We start from the raw sequence: 15399 nt of genomic DNA, 5'->3' as shown, positions 1-15399 counted from the left end.
TATCATTGATAAACTGAACTTGGAAGGATTGGTTTAGGGTAAAATGAACCTTTGTCAAAGTCATGAACTTTTCATATTATTTTAGTTTGATGATATAAAAATGATTGGTCACTATACAAAAAAGGTTTTCTAAGAAGATACATTTTAAAGATAGCATCAGCTGTCCTGTTACTTTCTGCACTCTTCCACCCAGTCATTAGCTGTTACAACCATAAACAAACATATTAGCCGTCTTTCTTCATTATATATCGCTAATTTTCTGCAAGTAATTCTACTCTTAACATTTTTAAAATTAGATTTAGTAAAAATGGATCTATTTGAAAAAAACTATCATTTTGAAAAAGATTTAGGAAACCATGCATCAGACGTTTGGTTTCCATTCGTATAGGTTTTTTACGTAATAAAACACATTGTTATGTGACCTCATATTCTTTTTTTTACGACATTCGAATTTAACTTGAGTAACGAAATCGACGCGAAGAAACCGTAAAAGAAAATAATAAGTGGAAATGATAAGAAAAAAGTGAAAAACTAAAAAAATATTTCATGGAATACCACAATCTTTTAATTTTTTAAAAGGGTTTTATAAAAGGAAGCCATATGCTAAGTTTGAAGCGAAAATAATTAGTGGAAGTAACTACTTTAATAATCTTTAAAAATACAAAACTTACATATATATGACCTGAAATATGGTAAATAACACCTTATTCCTTATATTCCATACAAAAATATATGTAATTGATGATATACTAAACTTGTGTTAACACAAATTCTGCTTTAGTGACAGATCCATCAACTTACGGGATTTCCACTTATTATCAAGATACTTTTCCTAATTTAATAATAATAATAATAATAATAATAATAATAATAATAATAATAATAATAATAATAATAATAATAATAATAATAATAATAGTAATAATAATAATAATAATAATAATAATAATAATAATAATAATAATAATAATAATAATAATAATAATAATAATAATAATAATAATAATAATAATAATAATAATAATAATAATAATAATAATAATAATAATAATAATAATAATAATAATAATAATAATAATAATAATAATAATAAGAATGTTGAAGGAACGATTTCTCAAAATGTAGGAACGATTTCCCCAAAGAAATCGTTCCTACTGTTCCGGATAGGAACGATTTCTAAAAAATTCGGAACGATTTCTATAAAACCGGAACGATTTCCCGAAAAAAAGCCGTAGGAACGATTTCTTGGAGAAAAACAGGAACGATTTCCTTAAAACAGGAACGATTTCTTTTGAAACAGGAACGATTTCTTTTGAAACAGGAACGATTTTTTACGGGCGCAACTCAAAAACAAAAAAAATGCTAAACCGCCATTTTTTTTCAAGACTATAATTCAAGTGTAGATTAATACATACTATGATTTATTTGAATTAATAAAGTGTTTAAAAATGGACATCTTAAAAACATACCCCAAGGTAAATGTTTAATAAAGCATACATATTTTCAAAGAAATTCTTTAAAGCTCCAGTCCACCTCTTTATTTTATTGATGTGCCAACTTGTGTTTTTTTTTTAGATGCATCATATGTAACTTTTATAATTATAAAAACATAACTATTTTTAAGAATTAACAACATAATTATTGACAGTTTTGCATGTTGGAAACTCTCTATTAAATAAACTCATATTTTCACTTCGAATAATTTAGTAATTTCATTAAACTTAACTATTTTAAATATAAATATTGATCAATATAAAATAAAATTATTAATAGACATTCGTTTTAAAATGGTTCCAGTACATTAAAACTACACTAATGGTGTTTTGAAATCAAATATCACATTTTTACCCAGCTTTGCTATTTATTTACCTAAATAGTAAACAAAAAGCTAAGCAGATTTAGCTATTTGGCAATATTTGGTAACAGATAAAATCATTCCTGTTACACTCAACTTCCAAATTTAAAAATTGGAACAATTTCTTGGGAAAAAGCCGAAGGAACGATTTCTTCAGGAATTATTTCCTCGAAGCAGGAATTATTTCTCGTAAAATAGGAACGATTTCTTATGGGCACAAATCTTAATTAGAAAATCTTCTTTTTCATCATACCAAACCGCAATCAAGTTAAAGTATAGATTAGTTAATAGTATAGTTTATTATACTTAAATTAAGTTAAGTCTTATTTATTTAATAAAGAAAATGAACCTTCAAAAAACCTACTTTAATGTAAGTGTTTAAATAAAGCACACACATTTATTGTGACATCTGTATATATACTAATATCTGTTATATATATATATATATATATATATATATATATATATATATATATATATATATATATATATATATATATATATGTATGTGTGTGTGTGTGTTTATATATATATATATATATATATATATATATATGTATGTATGTATGTATGTATGTATGTATGTATGTATGTATGTATGTATGTATGTATGTATGTATGTATGTATATATACTACTTTTACTATAGATCTCTTAAATACACAATCAAGTATTTTATGTGTTAATAACATGTTATCAGTATAGTATGTAAAGTATGTAAGTTTAATTATAGTAAAACTAATTGTTATATTTAAGAGAAGAGGTAAAAGTTCACCAGCAGTTCAAGAAAAATTCTATGATGTTAGTCATAAAGACGAGGATTTTCAAAAGATTTTTATAGATAATGTAATTGGTAAGTTTCTTATTTAGATTATAAAGGTTAAGTTAATAAAGTAATTGCTCCCAGCATGTTCAGATATACTCACTGCATGTTCTCCCTAATAATGATTTATTGTACAAACAGAGATATCTATATTATAATTATATATATATATTATATATATATATATATATATATATATATATATATATATATATATATATGTATATATATATATATATATATATATATATATATATATATATATATATATATATATATATATATATATATATATATATATATATATATATATATATATATATATATATATATATATATATATATTTATATATATATATATTACTTTGTAAAACTTTGTGGTTTAATAAATCATATAATTTTTAAAGGATATGGAGTATTTACAAAAAAAGAATTTAAAGTCGGTGATGCTTTACTTGAATATAAAGGCGAAACTATTTCAAGAAATGAAGCTAAACTACGCAGCCAAAGATATGCTATGCAAAATAAAGGATGTTTTATTTTTGATCTTTATTTGAATAATAAAAAAATGAGGTATGAGATTTTCAATTAAATATTTTTTTTTAAATTTTTTACTTAATATACTTAAACTATAAGTTGACTTAGGTAATACTTGATTTTACCATTAGTAAATGAAATACAATTTACTTAAAGGTCAGCTGATTCCGATTCCACAGATTTTGAGAAATCAAAATAATTAGGATTCTTTACTTTTTCAATAAAATAGAATAGTTTTTTATTTTTTTTTTAATTTGACCCAATCAATTCACACTATTCTTTTATCACTATAAAGGATTGGTAAGGAATAAACACAGAAAATAATTTGAGATTAGCAGTTGGAATATGGGTTGTTAAATTTTGGAATTGGATTATCTCTACATTTAATATACAAATTTTTTTGCCAAGCCTTTAACATTATTTTTGTATTCAACTTCTTCTTAAAGATATTACCATAAAAAAAGTTTTAATTTTAAATTTAACTTGATGTGTCAAAACTACTTCAAAATGCTAACACCATTTTTTCCTGGTCAAAGTTGTTAGTTCTTGGTCTTGACCTTGGGCTTGCTTAGGGCCAAAAATTAGGCTTTTGGCCTTGGCTTTGAAACTCTTGGTCTTGGCCTTAAAACTCTTGGCCTTGGTTTTGGCCTTGGCCAGAGTTGTTAGACCCTGGCTTTGCCTTAAGGCCAAAAATTAAGGCCTTAGCCTTAGAACCTTTGGCCTTGCCCTTGGTCTTGGTCTTGGTCTTGAAATTTTTTTCCTTGACCTTGATTGTTTTTCCCTTGGCCATCATAAAAAAATACATAATATTTTAGAATTAAAAGTTTTCACTCTTTATTTTATGTAACTAAATATGTAATTAATTTTTATTTTACATACTTACTTTATTAAAGTAAGTCAAAAATTTAAGTCCTTGGTCTTGAAAGTGTTTCTGTAGGTTTTGGTCTTGAAACTCTTATTCTTGGTCTTGTAACAAGTGGCCTTGTCCTTGGCCTATTAACTTTTGGCCTTGGTTTTGGCCTTGGCCTTGTAACATGTGGCCTTGGCCTTGCTACTTTTGGCCTTGTTAACAACTCTGGCATTGGTGTTAAAATATTAGGTATTTACCTTCCACCATATTTAATGAATTCAGAACTTTTAGGGCTTATTTAATTAATATTATTAGTCCATAATTTATTTATATATACCTGTACTTATACAACAACGAATTTTAAAAATTTATACATATGCATATGAATATTTATTTTAATTACAAACAATAAATCTTTTATTTCTAAATTACTATTTTCTTAGTTACTTTATTACTATTATTACATGTATTAAAAACTTTAATAAAAACTGTATTTAAAACTTGACATTTTTAACTTTTTTTTTAACTTTTTAATTTTAAATTAACTCGAAGTGGATATTGAGCCCAATATGCTTTATGCATATACCACAACTGTAACAATATACTCTAATAACAAAAATAGTTAATTATTAATACAATTAGTAATTAAAAAACATTAATTACTAACTGTATTATGTTCAATAAGAGCTTATATATGTGATTTGTTGCTCAAAACTTTTACATTTCTTAAATGAAATGAAATCTTATGGCTCATTATGATTTACAGCCATGTTTTAGCATTAACAGCACTTATAGGCTATAATAGTTAATGTGCTAGTTAATGTTATTAGTTATGACTTATAGTTAATGGTAACAGCTAATATCAACATCATCCAATTATTTCTTTTTATGTAAGGCAAGGCCTTAGTCAAAAGCAGAACCATAGGAAAGGTGGTTGGGAGTGATGGGGCAGCCTCCCTTCTCCTCTTTGATATTTTAAATTTATTTTTTTTGTAAATCTATATATTAAAAACTAGTAAATTAGGGAGACTGTTTAAATTTGGCATGCAATTTTTAATAAAATTGTGTGGCGCAAATTTTAAATTGTGACCTTGCCTGCTTACAAATCATTAACCTATCAATAAATCATTAAATTGCCCCCTTACTAATCGCCTGGGTCCACCAAATCAAAAAATCTTAAAATCTCCTTTCCCTTAATACAAAGTTTGATCTTGCTCTTGAGACCAAAAATTAAGTCCTTGGCCTTGGTCTTGAAACTCTTGGTCTTGAAACTCTTGGCCTTGAAACATGTTGTCTTGGCCTTGACCTTGTTACAAATGGCCTTGTTAACATCTGTGGTCCTTGCTATATTTTATGATTTTAAAACCAAAGTTGTTCCTAAATTCTAAACTTTTCAACATTTTTTAAGTAGTGAGTTTATTAATATTATTTATTCTTTTTTTTTAAACAGTTAACAAATTAATATTTTAGAAAAAATAAAAAGTATAATAATAAAATTTAAATTATATATAATATCAATGAGTGTTAACCCTTTAACAGTCCCTTCCAAAATATTATGCACAGTGAAAGTGGTTTCCAAATTCCCTTTTTTAATAAAGACATTTAAATGACATTTAATTTAAATTTTCAAAAATGGATTCAGTCTTTCAAATTTGAAACCAGAGTTATTGAAGTTAAGATCTGAGTTGAATATTACACTCAATAACGATTATGGCATCTGTTTGTTAACAAAAATTGTTTATTATAGATAACTTGACCAACATAACAAACTATGCACTTATAACAGGTGTTCTTATGAGTTTTCATCTATGTTGTTGTTAAACTTAAACATTAGAATACTACTAATCACATCCTTGATACAAAAATAGGGTAAACACCTAAAAATTATTCTAGGTCATGACAAAGATGTAAAAGTTGATCTATTACTTTGATATGTTTATAACTTAATTGTATTTAATTTTCTTTTAACAAGTTCATTATCTCTATAAGCATTGATGCTACAGACTCACAAGGTTTGGGGCGTTACATTAATGATGCTCCTGAAAAATTTTCAAATTGTTTGCCAAGGACATGCATCATAGATGGAAAAGAAAGTCTGATGTTATTTGCTAAAAAGTATATCCCAAAAGATACAGAGCTTCGTTATGATTATGGAGATGGCTCTAATCAATCTTGGAGAAAAAATGTAAATTATTTACTTTTTATATTTAAATTGTATTATAAGTATTTATATTGCAAATACATATTCAACAAAGTTCATTAGGCATTAGGTAAAAAAATAACAACAAAAAAACAAAAATTATAAAAATTACCAGGTTTACCACATAAATATTGAAAAATTTAAAACAAACAATGGTTTTGTAAATATTAAATAGATGTTTATTGTTTTCTAAATATAAAAGATGTTTAAGTATTAAAAAAAATAATTGTACTATATATTTAATGGAACTTTTTTTCGTTTTGAAATAAAATTGCAATTAGTTTCCTCACTTCCGCATAAAACAAGTTTTATGGTTCTGGTCACAACAGTAAAATATATTATTCTTTTTTGTTTTTATTTCTAGAAAAAGTATTTGCAACCTTTCACTATTGATGATGTTAAAGCATATTTACACGGAAAGGTTTGTTTCATTAAATTAAATGGTTTACATTATATGTTGTATATTTAAAATTATCAGGTTATATTGCAATATTTGAATTAAAAATACTGTAAACTCCTAATATCTTGCACCATTGATAACTCAAACTTCTAGTAGCTTGAAGTGTTATCACATTTCTGTTAAACTCTCACAAACATTTTTCTATAAAACAACTTGATAACTCAAACCCCTGATAAATCAAACATTTGCCAAGTTCAATTATATGTGTCCCTATAGTTGGAAATTCTGCTTTAAAATTCAAACTTTAGAGCAAAAATAATTAAAAAGTCTTAATGAAAGTGATTAATTTTCATTCATTCAATTTAATTTGGTTAATTTTCTCAATATCAATCGAAAGAAGCATTATTTCAAAACTGAGACAAAGTGACTTTAGGACATTTTAATTTATTAGACATTTTAATAACCCTACAGATCAAATTATTATTTTTATTTTTACTTATCTGTAAAAGTTAGACTCAAAAAAAATGTCGGGATAACTCAAACATTTGCTGTCTAACTAATTTCTTGGTCCCTTGGAGGTTTGAGTTATCAGCAGTTTACTGTACTTAATATTATTATAAAAATTGGATAAAATTATTATATAACCTATATAATATAGCTTTTTTGTTGAAAAAAAGGATTTGCAAAGAAAAGTTTTTATCACTCCATCAATGGTAAGATTTAAATAGTATATTTATATTACTAGCATATTTTAAAAGTATTTTAGTAAAATTTTAAATTTGCAGAAGTATTGGTATAATTTTGATTTTGGATTTTTCAGGTATTTGCTTCACAAGGGTGTGAATTTAAAAAGGTTTTGGATTTTTTTTTATTTCTTGTTTATTTTTGTTTTTTATTCCTATTATACATATATTTAAATATCTAAATTACTTTTTGTGGTTGTTTAAAAGTTAAAAATTTTTTTTTGATGTTTTATCAATTTTTTTTTACTTTAATAATAATTTATAATAGTTTTGGTGAGAGATTATATACTGCCAAAAAATTTTGATAGCTAAATTTTATGAATCACCCTTTTTTTATATTAGTTGCACTCTATAAAATGTTTTACCAGTTGTTTTTTTCTTGTTGTAAAATCTAAAATGATCCATTTTTCGTGTTTGCATGGCATTTAGCAAAAATAATAAAATAGTAAAATGTAATAAAACAACACAAAAATTGGTGTTAAATTTTCATGTCTACATTATTTCTGAACATAGAAAAATAGAAGTCACATTGGCTATGCTAATTTGATGAGTCTTTTGTAAAATCGACATATTTAAATTGCCCTGGACCAACACAAGACAAAACTAATAAGAGAAAGAATTATTATTGTTTAGAATATTTTAGTACATAAAAATATATTATGAGTACTCCTGGATCCAAAAAATAAAAAAGTTGACCCACCTTACTGTGCATTGTGAATGAAATAATAAAACAGGACCAATAGAAACAGTCATTGAAACTTGTCTTTTACCTCAATTGAGTGATTGATTTCCAAATAACATAAGGATTATATTTATATCAAATACAGCCCTATGCCACACCGCAAAATCCTTTAAAAAACTATTGACTTCTTGAACAATCAGGAATAATCTCAGATTTATATAGGACCATTATATAGGCTATTTAAAAGTTAAATTGCATTTATATTATGCGGAAATGTCTTTGTGTAATTAATCTCTAAATGTAGTAAAAAGTACCTTTGAGTAGTAAGAGGGGATCAACAAAATATTAAATTTTATGCTATAAACATATTTTTTAACTATTTTGTGTATCTCATGTTGCAAAATTATTATATTTTATTTAAATATAAAGTTTATATTTGTATTGTTTGTATTTCAAATAAAGTTTGAAATAAAACAAGTTTTACTTGAAGAAAGACAAAAAATATTAATTTGGGTTTATAATTTGATCAGGATTGAATATATTATCTTGAGTATTTATAGGTGTCAAAAAAGAAGGAGTTTTCATCAAGGTAGGATGTATTTGTAATTTTTATAAACTTTTAAGTTCTATTAAACATTTTGATGATCGTTTATTGAACAAGTTAGATGATTCTTTTTATTTCAACACAAACTTATATGCAAAACACCAAAGCTGAACAGGACTTAAGCTATATCTCATTTCAGAAGCTTTTTTGCTATAATCTTTCAAAAGTTGTTTCTCGTGATACTTTAAAATTGCATACAATAATTTGTATTTTGTTCTACTCATACTTACATACTTACTAAATGAAAGTTATTCACAAATAAATATATATATATATATATATATATATATATATATATATATATATATATATATATATATATATATATATATATATATATATATATATATATATATATATTATAATGTTTGTATATATTTAAAATATATATATATTTAATTTTTGTCATTAAATTTTTATCTTTAAATGTGACATTATGGAAGAGTTGGAGCAATATTTTACATTTTTTATTATTTATTACAACCTAGTATACAAAGTAAGTCTACTATTATGAAACTATAAAAATTCCAGCTTTTTTAGAAGTTATTACTATATTATGTATAACTATGAACAAATCTTAAAAATTGTATTTTTAAAAAAATCTAGATATATTACTGTTTTGAAATATGGCTGAAAAGAAAATAGTTAGAGTTAGTTTAAAAAAATTTTCAGCATTAAGTTTAAGTTAATTCTTTCCTAAAAGTGCAAAACAGTATTTAATTTAGTCTTTTATTGATAAAATTTTTTGTAACAAAATTGCATTTTTCGTAACAAAATTGCAATTCGCAACAAAACTCTTGCATTACTTCATGTAAACAAAAATGAATTATTTGTACTAAAAAGAGTTTTGAAAGTTATTATTTCTAACACTACCAGTCAAATTATGTTTATATAATTTTTTTTAATTAGTTCGCTTTCGATTGAAGTAACAAAGAAGAGATAGATTTTTGGGTTTAATAATCTTGCTTAATTTTGTTTTAGTCTAACATCCAGTAAAGAATGCAAAGAAACTTTTGAAGATTGCGTTGCAAGTTCTGCTGCTTCACAAGTTATTAGCTCTGAAGCTCAAATTTTAAAGTATGTTTACATAAATTTTTTTAATTAGTTTTCCACTTGCAATTAGAGTAATGAAGAAGTAATAGACCTTTGTATATAATAATCTTCTATGATTTTTTTTTAGCTTAACATCTAGTAATGAGTTCAAAGAAACTTTTGAAGATTTGGTTACAAGTTCTGCTACTTCACATGTCATTAGCTCTGAAGCTCAAATATTAAAGTATGTTTACATAAACCTTTTTAATTAGTTGTCCATTTTCAATTAGAGTAATGAAGAAGTATTGGACTTTTGTATTTAATAACCTTCTATGATTATGTTTTAGCTTAACATCTTGTAATGAATTACAAGAAACTTTTGGAGATTCGGCTGCAGGTTCTGCTGCTTCACAAGTTATTATCTCTGAAGCTCAAATATTAAAGTATGTTTATAAACTTTTTTTAATTAGTTGTCTATTTTCAATTAGAGTAATGAAGAAGTATTAGATTTTTGTATTTAATAATTTTCTAATATTGATGTTTTAGCTTAACATCTTGTAATGAATTACAAGAAACTTTTGGAGATTTGGTTGCAGGTTCTGCTGCTTCACAAGTTATTATCTCTGAAGCTCAAGTATTGAAGTATGTTTACATAAACTTTTTAAATTAGTTGTCCACTTTTAATTAGAGTAATGAAGAAGTAATAGACTTATGTATTTAATAATCTTCTATGATTTTGTGTTAGCTTAACATCTAATAATGAGTTCAAAGAAGCCTTTGAAGATTTGGTTGCAACTCCTGCTGCTTCACATGTCATTAGCTCTGAAGTCCAAATATTAAAGTATGTTTACATAAACTTTTTTAATTAGTTGCCCACTTTTAGTTTGAGTAATGAAAAAGTATTAGATTTTTGTACAAGTTATTAGCTCTGAAGCTCAAATTTTAAAGAATGTTTACATACAAATTTTGAATTAGTAGTCCGCTTTTAATTAGATTAATGAAGACGTATTTGATTTTTGGATTGAATAATCTGTTTTGATTTTGTTTTAGCTTAACATCTAGTAATGAATTCAAAGAAACTTTGGAACATTTGGTTCCAAGTCCAGCTTCTTTACATGTTATCAGCTCTGAAGCTCAAATGTTAAAGTATGTTTGCATAAACATTTTTAATTAGCCGGTTACTTTCAATTGAATTAATAAAGAAGTAATAAATTTTTGGATTCAATAATCTTGTATGGTTTCGTTTTAGCTTAGCATCTAGTAATGAATACATAGAAAGTTTTGATGATGTTATTGCAAGTCCTGCTGCTTCACAAGTTATTACTTCTAAAGGTCAAATTTTGAAGTATGTTTACATAAACATTCTTAATTAGTTGTCCAATTTCAACTGAAGTTAAGAAGAAGTAATAGATTTCTGTAATTAATAATTTTTTATGATTTTGTTTTAGCTTAACATCTAATGTAGAAAGTAGTTTTCAATAATTTATAACACTTCCTGAAGTGCCAAAAAATTTTTTTTAAAGTTACAGTTTTGAAGGAAGGTTGATTTAAATAAAGAATAAATAATATTTACAGTTTAAATTGATTTTAGTATTTGTTTTTTGTGTTTATAGTTTAGATTATTACTTGTTTGATTTAACTAGCTTGTAAAGATTTTTTATATTAAAATATTTAGTTTCTTTTTGTTGTTAGAGATCAGTATATGAAAAACTGCATAATATGCAGTGTATCTACTTTGGATCTTCCTAGTCATATGGCACTGGAACATAATTGGTCTATAGCAAGTAGCAAGAGTGTTGTTGGGGTTTTTAACTTGAGAAAACCTTATAAAAAAAAATCTTCTCCATTAAAATTTAAAAACTATCATAAAAAAAAAACATGTCCAGTACCCAACTGTTACAAAGTTACAAAAAATATTGGCGAACATCTGAAAAGTAAGGCTCATAATATTCATCCTGGAAAAGAATATTATGCACTTTTAAAAAGTGCAAAAATATACAAAGGAATAGAGATAAGTAATGAATCTCCCAGTAAAGCTCTTGAGATCTATAAACCCAGAGTTTCATCAAACAGTTCTGAAAATGCATCTTCAAATAATGACAATTTTTTAAATAATCCAACATCTTTAATTACAGAAAAACCTCAGCATTTTAATATGGAAAATCTAACTATTCCAGTTTCTGTATTGCCTCAACTAAGACCTAGTGTATCTAAGGTCCCAAATACATATTGTTTAGATGAAGATTATGAAGATGTTGGCACTGATAATGATGACAATAATAATGACTCTGATTATGTTTTTTCTGATACAGAGGAAATTTCAAATCAGTCATTAAAAGTTAAATTAAGCTCATCGGTTGAAACTTTGCTAAATGATTTTTACTATTTTTACACAGGTCCAGATAGAGGTCGTAGTTCTAGATCTCTTGAAAGGGTTAGAGAGGATGTCAAGAGAATTTTACTAGCTGTTAATGCAACATCATCTGTTAATGTACTTTTTGAAAATGACACTGATATCATTAGAAATCATTATCTTCAAAAATATTGTGTTGAGCGAAAATTAGAAGCAGGCTCAATAAAAACCTACTTAAATTCATTAAAAGATTTTTGTTTATTTCTTTCAGCATCAAAAAACAGGCCGTCTAATCTCTCTGTTGAAGATATATATAAAACAATTATGAACATAGAAAATTGGAAAAAAAAATATAAAGCTAAAGCTAATCTACAAAAATATAAAAAAGCAGAGGATGACTATGAAATGCTTGTTACACCAGATCAAATTAAAAAATATGAAAACAGCAAAAATGCATTATTTGCCAAGGAATTGCAAGACAGTTTAAAAACTGATAATGCTAAACCAATATCTCAATTTGAGTATTGTTCATATAGGGATCATATGATTTATATTGTTCATTTTTGTGGTGCCCACAGATCTGGTGTTACTGCTCATATGAGCATGAAAGAGTATGCAAGACACAAAGTTTTAGATAATGGCATTCGAGTGGTTAGTGTTTGGGATCACAAAACCGTTGCAAAGTATGGTCCAGCTCGAGTAACACTAAATCCATTAGAGTTCGAATGGTTTGAAATATTTGTTAAATTTATTAGACCAAAGTTGCCAATTATTAAGTCAGATAAGGTTTTTTTATCTTGGTCTGGAAACGAAATGTCTCCCGGAGATATTAGTGGCAGATTAAATTCCTTATGGGTAAAAGCTGGTATTTTTGATGGGCGTTGTATTCCTAAAAAATTATCAGCTAACATAGTTCGGAAAACAACATCAACTATGGTAAATGATGAAAGTAGTCTGTTTTATAACCAGAGAGGTATTGTGGCAGCTTCCATGGCCCATAGCAAAAAAACTGCAGCTGTCCATTAAGAAACCAAAAATCAGTTGGACCATGCTGTTAAAGGAAGCAATATAATCAGAAAAAGTTTTCAAACATCACCATCAAAACTAAACATTGATTTTACTCCTCATTCTCCGATCAATATTAATCAAGTAAGTTTTAATACTCCTAAAAAAATATGGAGTAATGAAGAGACCTCATTATTAAGTTCACTATTCCCAGAAAATCAAAATATAACATATAGCCAAGTTAGATCTTCGCTTGCTAATTCACCATCCAATAGTTTTAATTGTTCTCCAAGACAAGTGTACGATAAATTAAAAAGCATCAAGAGAAAATGCACTGTCACAGAAGTAGACACAAAGGTTACTTTGTTAAATTTTAGTTTAGTTAATTTTTTTAATTTAGATAATATATATATATATATATATATATATATATATATATATATATATATATATATATATATATATATATATATATATATATATATATATGAATATATAGATATATAGTATTTAATTTAGACAAAAAGGCATTTGAGTTATGATAGGAAAAGCTGGTCAGCAGAGCAACTAAATGATTTAAAAATCCATGGGAAAGATCTAATTTTGGGAGGACCTCTTTCTCGAACTCGAATAGTAGATGTTCTTCAAAACACTAGTTTATTAGAAAATTTTACAGTTACCCAGATTAGAACACGTATTAACCATGAAAGAAGTTAAAGTAGCGCAACGTTTTTAAAGCAGTTATGATTAGAATATATTTTTATCAGTTTATATTTATAAATAAACTTTTTTCAAAAGTTTGAATAAAATGGAACCAACTATTTGGTAAGGTTTAAAAATATAAATCAACTGAGGTTTTGGGAATTATTAAAGAGTTACATTAATCATAAAAATTAAATTTTTAAAATACATAAAGTTTCTTGTTTCAATAAATATTCAATAAAGTTAAATTTTTTGTCTCATTTTTTTGTTGGTTCTTTTTTATTTAAAGCTGCATTGCCCAATGCTGTTCGAAATACTCTTTTTAGTTCTTGAGAATATTTTGGTTTTAATATTTAAGTAAATAAAATATTTAATTTGGCATAAATTTATACTTCCACAATTAAAGTTTTTTCTTTATTTGTTATAGTTATTTGTTATAATTATTTTTATTGTATATATATATATATATATATATATATATATATATACACACACACACACACAGACACACAGACACACAAAATTATCGTGCTAGTTTATTAAGTATTTTAGTAAATTAAGTTTGTATTATATTTTTAAAGTTAAAGTATAAAAGATGAGAGATATTTGTTTGAGTTATTATAGTTGTTAAAAATGTGTGGTAAAAATACATAAATAATTTAATTGTATAAATACAGTATTACTGTGACCTAATCTGGCAAAATGGAATTTTTTTAAGATATTCTAGTCATTAGCATGTTAATAAGTTTCTACATGGATAGTTTTTACAGACCATTTACAACTGTATGTATTGAGGAATTCTATTATCACTGAATGAGGAAAAAAATATTGCAGACTAGCATTTTGGAATTTTGAGCCCAATTCTAAGGGCTACAATTTGTTAATAACTACAAAAAAAAAATAATAATAATAATTTTCATCTAAGAGTCTGGTTCCAGATTAGGTCACATATTTAAATATCTTTAGTAGTACTTCAGTAAGTATCAGTTGTATTTTCCCCAGTTTTTGAATATTAACTATTAAAGATTTTTAATAGACTTTTCAATCTAGAATAAATTAATGTTCTGTGTTTTCTACAAAGTACTAATAAAAAACTTATGTCATTCAGATATTTAGATTATGGCTATGTATGGTTCAGGAGAGCGGAGATGTTTGATAAGTTACTTCATATCTAATTGATTATTAAAATATTATTTAAAACTTTTTTAAATAGTTGTTACTTAATAACCATTAAAAAATATATAATTTTAAAATAATAAAATTTATTTAAACTGTTATTACTTAAGTTTTAAAGTATTATTTTCAATTTATTGTTTTGTATATACTTTTCTTGTTTTAGCATATAAATAATGTTTGCAATATTCTCATGGTTTGGATGCAAATAGCTGATATCTTAGTTTCATAATCTTGTGTTTTGTAGTTCAAAATTGTTTTCCTAACCTAAACTTATTTCTTAGACATTCTCTACATGCTGAATGTTATTTGAACTGCCACACTAGACCAAAATTTCTAATATTTTTGAACTTTTTTCAAGTTTTTTTTTATGTTTATAGCTTACTTTTCATTTTGCCTTTTAAAAACTTATTCAATTTGTCATCATTTTTGCTTCTTTAA

General features: G+C 25.2%; 1 pseudogene across 1 annotated transcript; it reads left to right on the top strand.

Annotated features, from left to right (window-relative positions):
• The first annotated feature begins 1248 nt into the window (after window positions 1-1248).
• Window positions 1249-14177, top strand: LOC149885104 (uncharacterized; annotated as a pseudogene). The gene is made up of 18 exons (XR_016454652.1): window positions 1249-1475; window positions 2611-2707; window positions 3085-3250; window positions 6054-6249; window positions 6629-6685; window positions 7342-7377; window positions 7485-7517; window positions 8650-8678; window positions 9675-9770; window positions 9874-9969; window positions 10073-10168; window positions 10272-10367; window positions 10471-10566; window positions 10776-10871; window positions 10975-11070; window positions 11174-11186; window positions 11401-13440; window positions 13603-14177. The product of XR_016454652.1 is annotated as an uncharacterized LOC149885104 (transcript).
• Window positions 14178-15399: the final 1222 nt, after the last annotated feature.

Source organism: Hydra viridissima, unplaced genomic scaffold (genome assembly GCF_058129835.1).
Source record: "Hydra viridissima isolate aposymbiotic clone 2 unplaced genomic scaffold, HvirCarnegie_v1 scaffold_8, whole genome shotgun sequence".
Taxonomy (NCBI): Eukaryota; Metazoa; Cnidaria; class Hydrozoa; order Anthoathecata; family Hydridae; genus Hydra; species Hydra viridissima.
The sequence above is the reverse complement of the archived record's forward strand: the minus strand, read 5'-3'. Positions and strand labels throughout refer to the sequence as shown.